This window comes from Cetorhinus maximus, chromosome 6 (genome assembly GCF_964194155.1).
Source record: "Cetorhinus maximus chromosome 6, sCetMax3.hap1.1, whole genome shotgun sequence".
Taxonomy (NCBI): domain Eukaryota; kingdom Metazoa; phylum Chordata; class Chondrichthyes; order Lamniformes; family Cetorhinidae; genus Cetorhinus; species Cetorhinus maximus.
In genome coordinates this window covers 9,520,835-9,534,989 of record NC_135884.1, presented here as the reverse complement: position 1 = coordinate 9,534,989, position 14,155 = coordinate 9,520,835, and positions in this window count along the sequence as shown.

Here is a 14,155-nt window from a genome sequence, read left to right as displayed (position 1 = left end):
TTAGGAAAGTGCTTTTCATAGCTGCAGAGTGGGAATTAAAGCTGTGGGAGTTCTTGGCAAAACCCGTCTGTATTGCGGGTAAGTTGTCTTCAAACCTAGAGCTCAACAGCTGGCGCCAGAACTTATGGTTCACTAGAAAATAGTGGACAAGTGCAAGTGGAATAGAGTTCCCTGCAGACCATCCAGCTCGAATGACTGACGGGAACCCACCAGACAGCAAAGCGTCAGTGTCCACATTTAGCAGAGGAAACACTAAAATTAAATTAACACGGCATCTTGCAACAGAAACAAAAATAAAATTCCTGCTAATTAAAACAGGCGATAATAGATATAGCACACCAGCCTCAAATCTGAAAGAGAAAGACGAGTTAATATTGCAAGTGAGAGCTTGCAGCAGAACTTGCGATGCCCCACTGAAATATAAAGGAAAGAGTTGCATTTTTATAACACCTTTCATGACCTCAGCCAACCCCAAAGCACTTAATAGACAATTCGGTGTCAATTTTGTTAAGTAGCAGCCCTAAATTTCAGTAGTGCAAACCATGCAGCAGCGTGTGCCATTCTCGAATTCATGGGCTAGCTCTTCCTCGCCATGAGTTTTTTTTTAATTCCTTCATGCACTTTGAGCATCGCTGGCGAGGCCAGCATTTATTGCCCTTGAGAAGATGATGGTGAGCCACCTTCTTGAACCACATGCAGACCATCTGCTGTGTACATCTACAGTGCTGTTAGGGAGGAAGTTCCAGGATTTTGATCCAGCAACAGTGAAGAAACGGCAACATAGATCCAGGTCAAGATGGTGAGTGGCTTGGAGGCGAACTTGCAGGTGGAAGTGTTCCCATGTGTCAGCTGCCTTTGTCCTAGGTGGTAGAGGTCACAGGTTTGGAAGGTGCTGTCGAAGGAGCCTTGCTGAGTTGCTGCAACGCATCTTGTAGATGGTACACACTGCTGCCATTGTGCACCAGTGTTGGAGAGAGTGAATGTTTTCATGGATGGCATTGAGCTTCTTGAGTGTTGTTGGAGCTGCACTTCTCCAGGCAATTGGAGAGTATTCGATCACACTCCTGACTTGTGCCTTGTAGAGGGTGGACTGGCTTTGGGGATTCGGGAGGTGAGTTACTCACCGCAGGATTCCTGGCCTCTGACCTGCTCTTGTAGCCACAGTTTTTATATGGCTGGTCCAGTTCAGTTTCAGGTCAATGGTAACCCACAGGCTGTTGATAGTGGGGGATTCACAGCAATGAAAATTTCATTTGGGGTTGTACAGAACTTGAGTATTGCTGAAAAAAGACATTTTGCCTGATCTTTGAGTGCAAGACGAAAAGCTTCAATAAAATTTCTTTTTCAATGAAAATTTCATTCCCTCTTGTTGGAGATGACCATTGCCTGGCACTTGCGTGGCAGAAATGTTACTTGCCATTTATCAGCCCAAGCCATAGGTCTTGCTGCACATGAAAATGGACTGCTTCAGTACCTAAGAAGTCATAAAAGGTGCTGAACAATGTTCAACCATCAGCAAACGCCCCCACTTCTGAACTTATGATGGAGGGAAGGTCATTGATGAAGCACCCAGCCATCTTGGGTGGTTGGGCTAAGGACACTGCCCTTAGGAACTCCCGCAGTGATGCCCTGGGACTGAGATGGTTGGCCTCCAACAGCCACAGCCGTCTTCCTTCGTGCTAGGTATGACTCCGACCAGTGAAGATCTTTCCCCCTGTTCCCCAATGACCCCAGTTTTGCTAGGGCTCACTTGGTCAAATGCTGTCTTGATGTCAAGGGCAGCCACTCTTACCTCACCTCTTGAGTTCAGATCTTTTGTCCATGTTTGGACCAGGTCAGGAGCTGAGTGACCCTGGCGGAACCCAAACTGAGCACCAGTGAGCAGGTTATGCAGTGTAAGCACCGCTTGATAACACTGTCAACAACACCTTCCATCACTTTGCTGATGATCGAGCATACACTATTGAGATGGTGATTGGCTGGATTGGATTTGCCTTGGTCTTTCTGGACAGGCCATACGTGGACAATTGTCCATATTGTCGGTTAGATGCCAACGTTGTAGTTTGGCTAGGGACATGGTTAGTTCTGGAGCACGTCTTTCAGTATTACTGTCAGAATGTGGTCAGGGCCCATAGAATTTGCAGTATCCAGTACCTTCAGCCATTTCTTACTGTCACGTGAACTGAACTGAATTTGCAGAATTCTGTGTTGCTGGAGGAGGCCAAGATGGCTCACCCTATCGGACTTCTGGTTGAAGGTGATTGCAAGTTGCTGAATAATTTACACATTAATAACACCAAGCACCATTGATCTTGCTGTTACTTTGGCAGAAAAATCCAGACCAATAATCCTGTGGTGAACATCCATAAGGACAGTCAGAAACTGCACTCTGCGTCGTTGCTGGTGCTGTGAATAGCCCAAAATCCAATCACCTCTGGGGCACTGGCTCAAGTCAAGTCCAGCTTAACAGGAGGAAATTCTTCTTTCCTTAGTGGATTGCAAAGTCCCAAACTATCTACTAGTGAACCTATCGCACAAAACTGTCCCAATATGGCACTGATTTTTGATCTCACACGGGAACAAATGCAGATTGCCAGAGTGGGAAGTTGTAAGTATGCAATGGTGCCGTAGAAAGTACTTTTCCAACATTGGGGTTAAGGTAGAATGAAAGGGGCTGGAGCGTCCCCTTGGCTGTGCTGTACCTGACCACAAAATGTTTAATACTGATGCTGGGGAACAATTTTATGCAGTTGCAGAAATACGGAGACCAATACTGTACACACCGCCCGTTACATCTTGCCAGTCAGAAAATGACCCATTTATGCCTACTCTCTCTTTCCTGTTAGCTAGCCACTCTTCTATCCATGCCAATATGTTACCCTCTACACCATGAGATTTTATTTTCTTTCATTATTTTCCGACAAAATTCAAAACTCAAGCATGCTGTTGATACTAGCAGACAAATACTGAACACTTGCTCTGACGTTAAAGATCGAATTTTCACAAACCTAACTCAGGAGAAAGCATCCAGAAATTCTAATTTTTATTCGGAAGGGCGCTAACTGGAGCTGGGCAGTCGCTCCCGGAAAGAGTTCAGAGGCAGCTACAGCGGATTCCGGGTGAGGAAGCAGGCTGTGTGAAAGACCCACTTTGGTGCTTCGGGGCTTAGCGAAAGAATAAAACAAAAAAGCAGCACTGTAGCCCTCACCACTCACACACCCTCACCCCCCACACACTCTCCATGACCCATCCATGCAAATTTACGCCACCTCATGCCTCCCCACCCACTCCCCATGGCCTCTCATATCCTCCATGCCAATTTATGCCTTCCACCCATCCTGATGGTCCCTCATTCCCTCCATGTCTATCTATGCCCACCACCCACCCCTCATGGCCCTTCACACCTTTCATGCCATCCTATCCCCCTCTATCCACATCTATGGTCTCTCATAGCCTCCATGCCAACTTATGCCCCACTACCCATCCCCATGATCCTCTATACCCACTGTGCCAACTCTTGCCAACCCATGCCACACCCATAATCCTTTGCCCTTACACTCTCTATGCCAATATCCACCATGGGCAGACCTCAGGTGCCCTGCTGAGGTGAAATAAAATAAAGTGCTAAATGTCTGTTGATGACCACTATTTAAAAAACACACAATCCCATTGATAAAAACCCATTCACTACATTTAAATTCCTTCAACTACTTAATCCATAATAAAAGCAAACATTCCATTCAAGTACTTAATCCCTTATGAAAACACACTTTATATTCATAACCTCATATGAAAGACATTATAACCACTTGGCGCTGTCAATCAAACTGTGAATTGACAGGCATCTCACTATGATAATGATAGATTATGGAATCAGTAATGCAGCGCTACTCCTATACTGATAACCCTCAACCTTATGTCAACAGACAGAGTGAACTTGCGGGAACTGATTTTTTTTAAACTGCAGGCTTTTTAAAATTTAAACGGCAGGGGATTCATATGCCTTGACAGTTCCATGGAGCTTTTCCTACTTTTTACGCGCATTCATGCCTACTCTTAACAATCCCAAAGGGCACCTTACCTCTCTCAAAGGGGTATCTGGAACTATCCAAAAGGGGTTCCTGGATCTATCCAAAAGGGTACCCCACCTCTCCAAAAAACTCCAGCAGTTTTAGACATTTTCCTCAAATAACTAAAGCCCATGAGTTGTGTTTTGTTCACCCCACAAATGAAAATTGGATCTGTTTGAAGGTAGTGGCGCTTTTACAAGTGCAGCTGTCTCCATGAACCAGAGATGTGAAAACTAAAACCTACCCCCATTCCCCCCCCAACCCCACCACCACCACCCCAGTGAAAATGGTGGCTGCTGTGTTTGAGGGTGGGAACAGGGCTCCAGTGCCGTTTTGGTTAAGCCGGAGATCCTTTCCAACCCTGTGAAAATTCAAGTCTAAGTCTGCTATTTTATCTGGCATTAACCTATGGATTTAATGAGCCTGGATAGCTCAGTCAATAGAGCATCAGACCTTAAATCTGAGGATCCTGGCTTCAAGCCCCTGTTCAGGCAGTGCTTTGGGGGCTGGTAACATAATGGTAATGCCACTGGACTAGTAATTCAGATACTCAGATGCTCCATGTGCTCAATCCCCGCCACAGCACCTAGGGAATTAAATCCAATTAATTAACAAATCGGGAATAAGAAGCTGGTCTCAGGAATGATGACTATGAAACTGTTGGATTGTCATAAAAACCCATCAGGTTCACGGATATACTTCAGGGGATGAAATTTGCTGTCCTTATGTGGCCTGGCCTACATGTGATTCCAGACCCACAGTAATATGGTTGACTCTTAACTGCCCTCTGAAATGGCTACTCAAACCATTACACAAAAGTCAAATAAAAATGGAACCGGATGGACCACCCAGCATCAATCTACATCACCGCCACCTTCTCAAGGCCAGTTGGGTATGGGCAACAAATGCTGGCCTTGTCAGCCAGGCTTATACCCCATGACAAGAAAATAAATGAATGTCACACTAATGTGTTCAATGTTTGCCTGCTAATATCATCTATAATAACTTTAATCCCTAAAATGCTAAATATAGGACATATTGACGTCAATCCCATATTTATCTTCACCATCTTGTAAACGTTTTTGTTAATTATTCCTTATTTCATGGCAAAGTAGTCTCCTGGCAAATCTGTACTAACATTAACTAGAGTTTTTTGTAGCCGCTTTTTATATAGGGCAGTTTCTGGGAGACCAAAGTCTCAACTTCTAAATCTGGCTTTCTATTCCTGGTGAACAGACCCAGGCAAAACAGCATCTGCAAGTCTGCCACTGGGTTAAAAGAGACAGATTTAGCTGCACCAAACACTGGGAACACTTTCTAGGAAATCCAAGTCTAATGATGCTCACTATAAAGGAAGGATTTATATACCACAAATGCAACCTGTAATTAGATGTAATGGGTAACATAATAAAGCTTTCCAGCACACTTCACAAGAGTATTATCAAAGAAAATTTCTGAGCCACAGAAGGAGATAATAGGACAGATGGCCAAAAATTTGTGCAAAGTGGTTGCACTTAAGGACTGTCTTATAGAAGGAGAAGCTTTATAAGAGTGCAGGGTGCTTCACAGCCAATGAAACACTCTTGAATGTAGCTGATGTGTGCACAAGATCCCACAAATAAATAAAGAAATAGATTTTATTATTCATTCATGGGATGTGGGTGTCGCTGGTTGGGCCAGCATTTACTGCCCGTCCCTAATTGCCCTTGAGAAGGTGGCAATGAGCTGCCTTCTTGAACCGCTGCAGTCCATGTGGTGTAGGTACACCCACAGTGCTGTTCGGGAGGGAGTTCCAGGATTTTGACCCAGCGACAGTGAAGAAATGCTGATATATTTCCAAGTCAGGATGATGCATGGCTTGGAGGGGAACCTCCAGGTGATGGTGGTGTTCCCATGTACCTGCTGCCCTTGTCCTTCTAGATGGTAGTGGTCATGGGCTTGGAAGGTGCTGTCTAAGGAGCCTTGCTGAGTTCCTGATAAATGACCACTTAATTCTTTTTTTTCATGGTGTTAATTCAGAGACAAATGTTGAGCAGAACAACTTCCCTACTCTTGCATAATGTCATGGGATCTTTTATGTTCACCTGAGAGGGGAGAAGGGGCCTTGATTTAACATCTCATTCAAAAGGTGGCACCTTTGACACTGTAGCACTCCCTCAGTTCCGCACTGAGGTAGTAGCCTAAACTCATGTGCATAAGCCTGTCAGACTGAGCTTTTGAGCTTGACTCAGAAGCCAGAGTGCAACCACTTGAACCAAAGCTGATACCTACATAAAGGCAGTTGTCATCAAACACTGATTTGAACTGTTTCTAACCAGGAGACATTCATATTATTTTGGCTTGCAGTATACCGCATTTTCCTCATGATATTTGACCAATGCCACTTGCTTTAACTTCTTAGAATCATATAGTCCAGAAGAGGCCATTCCACCCATCATGCCAGTCCTGGCTCTTTGAAGGAGTTGTCCAATTAGTTCTCCATCCCTGCTCCTTCCCCAAAGCCCTGCATTTTTTCCTCTTCAAGCATTTATATCAGCCACACTTTCATTCTGCTACTTGATCATATAGTTCTGTGGTAGGATTACTCAGTATTTACTTTAGCTCAAGACTGCGCTGCTCACCCACACAGATATAAAACCAGTTTACAAGGCTCACAGCGTGTTAGAAATTCCAGAAACCAAAGTTAGTGAAATTAGAAACAAATGCGGGTGAGTTCACAAAGGTTTCTGAAGCACCCACTGATGCAAATAATTCTTTATTTTCAGACATTCTTTGATCAACTATTTAACAAAGTATTCTTATCTCCTGTGCTGCTGTGTCAACTTTCTTAGTTCAAATTCCTGCAGGAAAATAAAATGGTGATGGACTTTTGCAGAGCATGTTTAGAACCCACATTAACAGCAGATGTAACGTTGTAAATATGTGAAGTTAGTTTGCACAGGTCCAGTCCTCCTACTGGGTGTAACTCCAACCTTTGAGGCACTAATTGGCTAAATTTGGCAGTAAATTTGTGTGTGACTTCAGAAACCATCCTATCCCTCAGAGTAGGAATGGTCATTTGTGCCACGTAACTTGTGGTCTTGTGCTCACAAACTCCAGGAAATGGATTGGGGCAGCCCAAACACAATTTACAAAGACCCCAAATAGGCAGAGAATGAATGAAAGAGAGACAAGACTTTCATGTTATCCTGCTGCTCTGGCCCAAATTCAGGGTTGAGGATGCATAAGGACTTAAGAATTGGGAGCATGGGTAGACCACACGGCACTCCTGCCATTCAATAAGTTCATGGCCAAACTTCTACCTCATGTCCAACTTCTCACATTATCCCCAAATCCCATGATTTCCTAAGTATCTAAAAATATATTCACCTCTGTTTGGAATATACTCAACAACTGAGGGTCCACTGCTCTCTGGGGTAGGGAATTCCAATGATTCACAACCTTTTGAGTGAAGAAATTCCTCCTAAACTCAGCCCTCGTCCTGAGACTGTGAGACTCATATGCCCAGTAAAAGCCTGCAATCATGACTTAAAGTAATTGAACTGATATTGTGATGGGCGTGGAGTGCGGGGTCAGGAATGTTCCATGGGAGATCTCAGCAAAGGGGTTGTGGGAGCAAGAGGGGAGTTTAACCTGAAGATGTGCATTTGGAAGCAGGCACCTGGTTAAAAGGGCTGAAATTGGTGGCATGTTGGAACGTCGGTAACCACTCGCTGCCTTCCACCTTTAACTGCAGCGTGATTGGCTAGCTGCTGCAAAAACCCCATGGGAGAAGCAGGTTGGCAATTCTCATATGCAAAGAGCTCACTAGCAGCTGTTTCAACTGTGGATTTTAAGTTTAACTGTTTGTACACAGGTCTCTCAAGCTTTGTGGAAGTCCAGGTGGAGGTCGAAGGGGCTGAGCAAGTGACAGGCTCAAAAATCCTTTAAATGATGAGGCCTCACACCCGCTTCCTTGCCTAGATGAAAGGTTTTTGCTCACAGGTAGAGTTTCCAATTGCAATTAAATATATTCCTCTAGGCTTTACCACATGACTTGCCCCCACACTCCACCCATTAGTCTGCCAACACATCCACCCATCCTCTCCCCATTCAATGAATCTTTTCACCCACCTCCAGTTTCCTCCCTCTGCCTGGACCCCTCCCTCTGGCCTCTTACCTACTTTTGATCTTTTGATTGAGAATTGTTGGCGTGACATCGGCTGTCTCAATTTCTCTGCTCCTCTCACCTAGTCCAGTTTGTCTCCCGAACTTGCTGCACTCCGTTCTCTCAGGTACAACCCTGACTTTGTTATCAAACCTGCCGACAAGAGTGGTGCTGTTGTTGTCTGGCGCACTAACCTCTACTTCGCAGAGGCTGAGCGCCAACTCTCAGACACTTCTTCCTACCTCCCCCTGGGCCATGACCCCACCACCGAACATCAAGCCATTGTTTCCAGGGCTGTCACTGACCTCATTTCCTCTGGAGACCTTCCCTCCACAGCTTCCAACCTCTGCACAGCCCACTTCTACCTCCTCCCCAAAATCCACAAATAGGACTGTCCCAGTAGACCAATCGTGTCAGCCTGTTCCTGCCCCATGGAGCTCATTTCTTCCTACCTTGACTCCATTCTCTCTCCCCTTGTCCAGCCTCTTCCCACCTACATCCACGATTCCTCTGATGCCCTACGTTGTATCAACAATTTCCAGCTCTCTAGCCCTAACCACCTCCTCTTCATCATGGACATCCAATCCCCCTACACCTCCATCCCCCACCGGGATGGTCTGAGGGCTCTCCGCTTCTTCCTTGAGCAGAAGCCCGAACAATCCCCATCCACCACCACTCTGCTCCGCCTGGCTGAACTTATTCTCTCACTGAACAATTTCTCCTTAAACTTGTCTCATTTCCTCCAAATAAAAGGTGTGGCTATGGGTACCCGCATGGGCCCCAGTTTTGCCTGTCTCTTTATGGGGTATGTGGAACATTCCTTGTTCCAGTCCTACTTAGGCCCCTCCATAACGCTTTTTTCAGTACACTGATGGCTGTTTCGGTGCTGCTTCATGCTCTCACCTGGACCTTGAAAAAGTTATCAATTTTGCTTCCAATTTCCACCCCTCTATCACCTTCACATGGTCCATCTCCAAAACTTCCCAACCTTGACCTCTCTGACTCCATTTCTGGTGATAGACTGTCTACCAATATTTATTACAAGCCCACCGACCCATAGCTACCTCGACTACAGCTCGTTATATCCTACTTCCTGTAGGACTCCATCCCATTCCCCAGTTTCTCCTCCTCCGTCGTATCTGCTCAGATGATACCACCTTCCAAACAGCACTTCTGACATGTCTTCCTTCTTCCTTAACTGAGGGTTTCTCCCCACTGTGGTTGACAGGGCCCTCAACCATGTCCAACCCATCTCCCGCACCTCTGCCCTCTCACCTTCCTCTCCCTCCCAGATCCATGATAGGGTTCCCTTTGCCGTCACTTTTCACGCCAACAGCCTCCGCATTCAAAGGATCATCTTCCGCCATTAAAAACAAGTGCCAGGTGGCGCTGTTGTGGGGCAGTGGGGATGTTGTGGGGCAGTGGCATGATGCCACCACCAAACACATCTTCCCCTCACCCCCACTGTCAGTATTCCGTAGGGACCGTTCCCTCTGGGACACCCTGGTCCATTCCTCAATCACCCTCAACATCTCATCCCCTTCCCAGGGCACCTTCCCATGCAATCACAGAAGGTGCAACACCTGCCTCTTTACCTCCTCCCTCCTCACCGTCTAAGGCTCCAAACATTCCTTTCAGGTGAAGCAGAAATTCACTTGCACCTCCTTCAATTTAGTCTACTGTATTCGCTGCTCCCAATGCTCCAATCCTCTACATTGGAGAGACTAAACGCAGACTGAGTGACCGCTTTGCGGAACACCTTCATTCAACCTGCAAGCATGACCCAGACCTCCCTGTCGCTTGCCATTTCAACACTCCACCCTGCTCTCATGCCCACATGTCCGTCCTTGGCCTGCTGCATTGTTCCAGTGAAGCCCAATGCAAACTGGAGGAATTTTACAGCTTTCTGGACTTAACATTGAGTTCAAGAACTTCAGATCATGAACTCTCTCCTCCATCTTTACCCCTTTCTCAATCCAATTGTTATTATTTTTTTTAACCTTTTTCCCCATCCCCACTGCCCCACAACAGGGCCACCTGTCACTTGTTTTTAAGCTGAACCTTGTTCTGCTATTAACACATTCTGCTGTTTTACTTTTATGCCACTATCAGCACCTTCTTTTGTCTTTAACGCTACCAACAACACTCCCTTTGTCCTGTGTCCATGACATTTTTGTCAATCTCTCCTTAGCTCCCACCTAACCCTGACCTTCTATTTTGCTCCACTTGCTCCATCCCCTCTTAAACAGTATAAAATCCATCACGTTTCCACTTCTCTTCAGCTCCGAAGAAGAGTCATATGGACTCAAAAAACGTTAACTCCGCTTCTGTCTCCGCATGTGCTGCCAGGCCTTCTGAGTTTTTCCAGCACTTTCTGTTTTTATGTCACTCGTTCTGAGAGTGTGCTTTGGAGATGGTTTCCAAAGCTTTAGAGGTCGTTTACATTAATTTGGAATTTTGCTGAGAAAAGCAAAATGCGGCTGGATTTTACCGCCCCCCCCCACCCACCCAGCCCCAGCCGGGCGTGTTTTCGGCAGGGGTCACGTAATATATGAAGAGTAGTCCACCAGTCCACCACCTTCCCGCCCACTCATGACCCGCTCCTCATAATACAGGAGATGGGCAGGCACCGAAATCACCAGCCCGTCCGCCATCTTTAGAAAAATATTTAACGGGCAATTGAGTTTTTTAACAAGCTAATTAACCCAAATAATACGCCACCCATTGCCATAAAACAGTTGGCCTGGGCCGGCGGGTAAGATTCAGAAGGCCGTTTTTTTAAATAACTTTGTGGAAAAGATGGCAAGGAAGGGGGCTGCATTTTTTGGGGGGCGTGCCCTGTGCATATCAGAGGCAGCCCACCCCGCAAGATCCTGCACCCCCCCCCACTTTGTTCCTCCCCACTTGGCCTTCAAAAGCTTTACGCCCCCTCATCTCCTGCGCCCCCTCCGTATGCTCCCTGATCCTTTCCTTCCCTAAAAGCTCAGCACTGACCTTAGTCCAGGATGCTTTGCTCTTCATCCAGGGGTCCCCTTTGCAAGTCCCAGCAGCGGCCCACTACGGAGTTCTGACGCTGCTGAGGCCACTAGAGCTGGCGGCCAATTACATTGGCCGCCAGCTCTCGAGGGCAGGACTCCCTCCCATTGGAGGGCGTGCTGCGGGTTACCCCTGAGGGCCAGCCTCGTTGAGCATTGGTTGGCGTGGCACCGGCTTTTCTTCCGGGAGGGTGAGCGGTACGCAAAGTTCAGCCCATGTTGTCGAAGCTTTTCGTCTTGCACTCATCAGGACAGACACAAGAATACCAAATTTCAAAGGGAACAACAATTTATACTGCATGGGAAAATGGTGCTGATCGGTTGACAGGTCAACTCTGATTGGAGTTTAGTGGATTTGATTTGCACTTCACATCTGTCAACCTTCAGTTCAGTCTGGGAGCACTGTCTTGAGGACCAAGATCAGCAGCGGGAGTAGCAGCCATCTCACCCACCTGCCACTCCGCAGGAGACAGTGGATGAGCACAGAGATGCAGCTCACAAAAGACAATATCCCCAAAGGAGGATTTATTAGGCAGCAGTTGAGCTTTGTATTCATGAATATGTCATTGTATTCATGAACAGGGCATGTCATTGCTGCCCTCTGAGCAAAAACCTCCTGCCAAGTGAATCAAGGGGTGGGGGCATGTATTTATTTTATTTGTTTGTAGGCATCACTGGCCAAGCCAGCATTTATTGCTCATCCCTAATTGCCCTTGTTCAGAGGGCATTTAAGAGTCCCTTTCCTAAAGGACATTGGTGAACCAGATGGGTTTTTTTACAATTAGCAATGGCTCCATGGTCATCACTTGACTTGTAATTCCAGATTTTAATTGAGTTCAAATTTCACTATCTGTCATGGTGGGATTTGAACCCAGGCCCCCAGAGAATTATCTTGGATTTTTGGAATACCAGTCCAGTGACAATACTGCTAGGCTACCACCTCCCCCTGTATTGCCAATGGTTGTTAAAATCACTGCTGCCCTTAATGTCTTCACCTCTGGATTCCCCCAGGAATATATTGGAGAAGCTCACACTCTGCTGTCCACAGATGTATCTCACTGGTGTCCCATGCCATGTTTGCCAGGGCTGGCTTTAAATGCACTGTTCAACTGATGAGGCCAGTCAGAATGAGCGGGCGCTCAGCTTTGTGACCCTAGCTGGCTTCCCACAGGCCCAGGGAGTCAATGCACACACGTGGTGATCACATGACACCACCAGATCACAATGAATTCTTCGTCAACTATAAGGGCTGGGGAGTTGGGATTATTATCAAGGCTGTTAACTGGGTTTCCCTCTATACAGATGCTGCCTAACCTGCTGAGTATTTCCAGCACTTTCAGATTTCCAGCATCCACAGTATTTGGCTTTTGACATTAATAGAACCCGTCTCGCTCATATTTTTTTTCTTTTTCGCTTACTTACTTCTCTCTTCCTAGCGCGCCTGACAGGATTATCCCTTGCTGGCACAGCCTAAATGCAAACAAGATGTAATCCTGAGTAAGGCAGACGTAGATGGATTCTTGATAAACAAGCGGGTGAAAGGTTAACAGGGTAGGTGGGAAGTTACAATCAGACTAGCCATGGTCTTATTGAATGGCGGAGAAGGCTTGAGGGGCTGAGTGGCCTATTCCTGCTGCTAATTCATACATTCGTATGTCAGGATCCTGGTATTTGGCAACATTAGGAATGAAACTCATGTCAGACACAGAAATGATTTCAGATAAGAAGAGGGGACTTAATACTGATGCCCTGGTAATTGTTTATCCCTCAACCAACCTCAGAAAAGCAGATTATCTGGTCATTATCACGTTGCTGTTTGTGGGAGCTTGCTGTGCACAAATCAGCTGCCAGGTTTCCTACATCACAACAGAGACTACACTTCAAAAGTACTTCATTGGCTCTAAAACGTTGTGGTCTCTCTATCTCTCTTGAAGCCTCGCCGTAGACTACTTGTAGATTCAACTAACATAAAACTGGAGAACACCCACTGTGAGTTGACTATCATATGAACCGCAGATGTGAAATCATTATCCTGTGTAGTTGTTGAGCAGATTTATTTCAGTTTTGCTGTGTTGGTTGTCGAAGAGCTCACATCAGGTATGGATAGCCAGAATACTTTGTGGAGATGATAAATAATTACTTATTCACTCGATTGTTTCAACACAGTCCAGGGACAAACCTCTTCGACATCCATCCCACCAGATTCAACATCTACGTTCCTTCACCACTGGCACAACACAGCTGCAGCATATACTATCCACAGGATCCACTGCAGCAATTTGCTGAGGCTGCTTTGACTGCACTATCGACCACATCTCCCAGACACTCTGCCTCTGCCAACTTGAAGGATGAGGGCAGCAGACACATGGGAACAACACCTCCTGCAACTTCCTGCACAAATCACTCATCATCCTGACTTGGGAATATATCGCCGCTCCTTCACTGTCGCTGGGTTAAAATCCTGGAACTCCCTAACAGCACTGTGGGTGTACCTACACCACATGGACTGCAGCGGTTCAAGAAGGCAGCTCACCACCACCTTCTCAAGGGCAATTAGAGATAAGCAATAAATGCTGGCCTAGCCTGCGGCAGTCACATCCCAAGGGTGAATAAAAAAAGATCCAATTTTTCGCTACTGTCTTCACATCATAAGGTCTTATTTTGAACATTGCTAACCAGGTTTCCCCTTATCCTTTCTGGTAAAGGAGAGAAAACCTAGACTCTCCAATCTCTCCTATTATGATGCAATCATGAATGACATAAAAAGCTCATCTTAACTTCAACATATTCGATGGACTCCCAGATGAAGCAGCAAAACTAAAAGCCCTTAAATCATTTAAGAACAAATTGGGTGCAGCAATAGCAGGATTTTGGGATCATCCTGGTTGGGAGAAACCTTCCCT